Below are 5,452 nucleotides of genomic sequence, written 5' to 3'. Positions count from 1 at the left end.
CACCGGGGGTTTCCTGCACAGTGTTTCCCTTCCAACAGAGAAAGAACCAGACTAGAACACAGAAGCCAGACATTTACTTGGCGGCCAGTGGTGGGATAACACAGGTGTTGATACTTTCCTGGACAAAGATTAGAGGGAAGGGGTGAGACAAAGCTTGGGTGGGCTGCCCTGAGACCGGGCTGGTGGGCTCAGGGTCCCGGCCTTTTCCCAGCCTGCTCTGGGGAGAAAGGAGAGCTCGTACAGGGTCAGAGGTGTCCCTGGCTGCAAATTCCTCCACTGTGTGGTCTCCTAGAAATAAGTGGAGAATGAGGATTTGGAAACTCAGCGTCCCACCTTCTCATTAACCAGCTGAGTGACTGCTGGGTAAGCCACTTAGCCACTCTGTGGGTTAATCTTTCATCCGTAAAAGGAGTGGCTAAAAGCTATTTCCTTACCCACAGTGTAGCAGTGAAAATAAAAACTAAGCAATATGTGTAAAACCTCCTGACAATGAAACCCCTTACATGCTACACGAGTGACACAGACAGCAGAGTGCTGCCCACACTGTATTAGTCACCAGGTGCCCGGGGTTGCCTGTCATTTTGACGTAAATGCTGTTGTCTCCCCTGAGAACAGGTAACGGCCAGAGGGAAACATGACTTTCCGCGATCCTTTCAGCTGTCCATTCCCCCAACCGGAGCCCCCGGCTGTAAGGTAATACCAGAGCCTCTTTGAAAATGTGGAGTTACTGCCCAGTGGTAATTGGGCCTGCCGCCTGTGGATGGCAGGACGTTCTGGAAGGGACCCTGAGGGCTGGCCTCACCTGGTGGCCTCCGCTGCTCTGTCCTCGTAGCTGTTCCTCCACGTCTACTTTCACACATGACTGTAGCTCCTAACTCTCCTCCCTAGCCCCCTTGGTAAAACCCAAATTGCCCGTAGCTGCTAATCTCCAAGAACAATTCCTCCTCTTCCGAGGAGGATCCTTGACAGCTGGGCATGACAGTGGCTGAACTTCCGCCCCCCCATCCCACTCATGCCCCGGAAACAGTCCACTTTCCTCCTCCCAGTGAGCAGGCCCTGTTGTCTCTTCTCATGCCTGGATTCTAAAGAAGGCTCATGTTAATGGTGCCCCCTTGTCTTCCTCCACGGCCCTAAGGGCCTCCATTCTGTCTTTATGGCAAGCAGGTGCTGGGGTGGGGGAGCCAGCGATCTTTCTTACTTTCTGACTTTCTTCCACAGTCAGCAGGAAAAGCGCACGTTTCCTTCTCTTCTTGCTGTTGTAACCATTTAGACGGGTCTCAGCCTTGTTGGGAGGAAAAATAAATCTTTCCTTCTACCCCTCTTGGGTTCTCGGCTGGGGCACTGTAAGGTGGGCTGACAAACGACAGGTTAATAAGAGGAAAACAAACAGGAGTTTATTAACGTGTGCGTCCACTTGCACACGGAAGCGCCCATGAGGAGCGGCTCCCAGGGGTTAGAACGTGGGGTTTCTGTCCCTAATCAGCAGGGAAGGGGGGCGCATGCCTCACTCTTCGGGGAGATAAAGGAGAACAGATGGACGTGGGAGTCTGGGAGACACTGCCCGGTGTGGTGCCAACTCCTCCCAGGAGAGATCAGAGCTGCCCAAAGGAGGGGTCTTAGGATGACTGAGTTCTTTGGGGAGGCTCTGCTTCAGGCAGATAAGCGACTTCAGGAGTTCAGATGCCTTCAGCTCAAAACAACTCTACGTCAGAGCGGCGTATCTGGGGTGGCGTATCCTGCTTCCCTTCAACCTTCTATACCAAATTACTGTACTTCGTGTCATAGGATTGACCTTTAGGACTAAACACGTCTTCAACAGGGCAGGGACTGGGGTGAGACAGTGAAGCACTTGTCTCAGCTGCAGAATTTAAGGGGTGGCCCAAAACTCAGTCATCAAGATAAATATTTTAATGCAACATTTAAAAAAATAAATATTAATACAAAAAATCCATGATAAGTAAAATATGAAAATTTCAGATTAAGCCAAGATCAGTGTTATGAGCACATGCACTGGCTTCAGGGGCCTGTTTCTGATCCTGATATGCCGCCTGCTTCATTTTCTGGGCATCTGCCCCTGTGGGGGTTTTCCTAAGCCAGCACATCCTCCCTTCCCTCACCTGCCTCCGTCCTCACGTGCTTCACAGCAGCCAGCGTGGCTCTGCCGTGGATCAGGCCCTGAGCCACGACCTTTACGTTCCTCACAGCCTCCACAGGTACCGATAAAGGAGGTCCTGGCTCAGTGTAAAATTGTTGGGCTGGGAAAAAAGGGGTGGTGTTGGGTCCCAGCTCCAGAGAGAAAATCGCCTCAGAATTTCGGAGTCCTTGTCTGCTCCCGTGTACAGTATGGGTGTCAGTCCCCATCTCTGGACCAGGACCATAGGCAGGGAGATGTCCCCCAACATCCAAAACTTCTCTTTATCCTGACCTGCCAGAGCCAGTTCCCCTCTGCTATGGGAGCTGCTGTGACACCACTGCAGTCAACAAAGGAGGGGGACTTACAAGGCCTCACTGAAATGCACCTAAATTCCCTTTCTCTCATCCCAGAAGCTCATTACCAGATTAGCTGGTCAACCTCTTGGAATGCACCTTGGGAAGGGATAGCATAGAGGACAGAAAAGTCTCTACAAGGGCCTTGGAGTCGCCCGGAGTGGACAGACCCTCATCAGAGATTGGCAGGCTCGTTGCTGCATCGCCTCTGAGGTTCCCAGATCCCGTCAGCCCGGGGAAGGTGGTCTGACGTTTACCTGGAAAGGCTGCCCTCTGGGGATGCTTCTGCTTATTCAGCAAATGATTAGTGAGTTGGGACTTGTAACAGAGGACTTGTTGTAAAGCATTCTGCAGAAACTTGGGGGAAATCACAACAAAACAGAAGGAATTGGTCATTTCCAGTGGACGGTGCTCAGTAAAGAAGACATTTTACAATACCTGATGGAAAACTCTAACCACCAACCCATGAATTTGGTGTCACTGCTCCAAGGGAGGGGACAGGAAGTGAGGGGTACTTCTTTATCTTCCTTCCACTTTTTAAATAGAGGCAAAGAGTCAGCTTCTGTGAATCCTTGGGTGCAGCAAGAAAAAGCCCCCCACCCTCTAGTCCTGGTCTCGTCCCATCAGCTCCACGCTGGAGTGGCTGAAAGGCATGTTACAGTCGCCCAGAAAGTCGTTCTCAGGGAAGATAGGAAAAAAATGGAAACTGGATGGGGCAGACCCTGTGCATCCCCAAATCCAGAATTAAATCCACAGTGATACATGATCTGTCTGCCCCTCGCCTCGCTGGGAAACCAGAACACACCCTGTGAACTCTGTGTGAGCTATCGTCTGGGCCTCTGAGCAAAGCCCATCTCTGAAAACCAGCCTTTCCTTACAGGGCTATTGCACTGTAAAGGGATTATTATTATTATTATCATTTGCTTTTTAAAATAACAAGTTTATTTTTCTTTTTAAGCAAAAATGCTCATAATAGAATTTATGTCCCTTGATTCTATTTGTGCCTTCTGTGTAATGATATTCTAGGTTACACGGAGGTCCCTGTGGCTGACTGGCTCCAGACAGAGTTCTCACGGCCCCCAGAGCAGGGGAGCAGAGCGCCGCCCACCCCTGGAACCACTTTCCTGATCTGGAACATCTCCTGGTGAAAACCACAAAATAGAAAATTTGAAAAGCACAGAGAAGCCTGAAGAAGAAAAAAAGTCCCTTATCATTTTACCACTTTCAGCATTTTCATTAAAATATTTTTGTCAATGCAGTGGTTGTTTCATACATTTTAAGAAAACATCTTGATTCCAAATGGAACCTTGGGGTAAATTAGGCCAAAAAATTTTGAGGACTTGTGCCATCTTGCAGATAGACTTTCAAAGCCATGAGGGGGAGGAAAAAAAGCTTCTAAATATAACCAACTTCCCAAAAAGGCAATCTCAAATCTAACTGAAGGCATACTATTTTTGAAAGTGGAAATCCCCTCCTTCACCGCAGGACTCAGTGGTCAGCCGTCTAAGAATTCAGCTTCTGTGCCGAGGATGGGACGAGCTCGTCCTTCGGTGAAGGCACGGTCACTCCTCTTCCTTCCTGCCACCCACAGTCAGGAACAAGCCCCCCCCAGCTAAACGTGACACCTGGTGCCCCCGTGGGAGCTGAGCCCCGCGTGCTCTGTGGCTCCCACTTAAACAGATGTTCCCTCTGAAGCATTTCTGTTCAACCTTCATTTCAGTTCTGTACCAGCGTCTGGACTTTTGCCAACATTTCTCCATGAAACAGCTGGTAGTTGCTTTAAATTAAAAAAAAAAAAAAGAAACAGGCTTATATTTTGGAAAATATACTTCATATGTGTCTCTAACCTTTAACACAGCCTGAAGGAGAAATTTTAAATATAGGAGAGCTATCAGTCACGTTATCAAGAAAGCCAAGCTTGTCCACATCCTTACACTCTCCCTCCAAGGTCATCTCCACGTTCAGTTTTAGTCGGGCTATACTTAGGGGGCCGGTTAGCCTGCCAGGACAGTCCTGCATTCTTCTTGTTCCGGGCGACACCCTCTACAGAACCTGGGGTCCAGAAGGGCCCCTTCCTCCACAGCAAAGCTCCTCGGACCTCCCCCACTGTGTGGCCTGCGAGGGACAGGGACGAGCACAGGCTCCCCATCCTAGCAAACTGCTCCTGTCACCTACTTCCAGGCAATTTTTTTTTTAACTTTATTTTTTTAAGCAGTGTTAGGTTTACAACAAAATTGAGAGGAATTTACAGCAATTTCCCGTATACCTTCCAGGCGATGAGATAGCTTTTCTTCATTTATTTTCACTGCTAAGCCCTAACACGATGTAACAATGTCTCAAAAGCCCCTGAGTGTTAAGAGAAAATAATTTAAATTACATCTTACACAGCTGAAGACAGAGACCTCCCGGTGCTTGTTAACGCTCTTCGTTACAATTCCTCACTGCTGCGTGTGCGCTCCCGCCGTGTCGGGTGGAGCTCCCAGAGCTGAGAAACACAGCAGAAGCGAGGAGACCCCACAGGGGGAGCAGACGCAGCCTCTCAGGCCACACTGTGCACTTTTAAAAATTAACTTTCTTTTCTGATTATGTAGGTAATTCATGTTTACCTTGGAAATACTAGACAATATTGAAAAACATCGAGAAGGAAATAAAATTGCCAATATAGATCATCTCCCCAAACTGTCACTCTGAACATTTTGGGAAATATGCTTCTGGGCATTTCTTCTATGTCTATAAACACACATTGTCCCACCCCCACCCCTCTAGTTGGGATCATGCCAGACATACTGTTTATGACAATTTTTTTCACTTACTATATTGTAAGCATTTTCCTATTATTAATTTTATTCATCTGTTGTTTGTTTGTCATTATAAAAACCCAGAGAAATAGCCAAGGCTGTTATTAGCCCCGTTTTACAGAGTAGGAAAATGAGGCACAGAAGTGACTGTGTTAAAGTCATAGAGC

The sequence above is a fragment of the Diceros bicornis genome, chromosome 23 (genome assembly GCF_020826845.1).
Source record: "Diceros bicornis minor isolate mBicDic1 chromosome 23, mDicBic1.mat.cur, whole genome shotgun sequence".
Taxonomy (NCBI): Eukaryota; Metazoa; Chordata; class Mammalia; order Perissodactyla; family Rhinocerotidae; genus Diceros; species Diceros bicornis.
Note: the sequence above shows the minus strand (reverse complement) of the source record.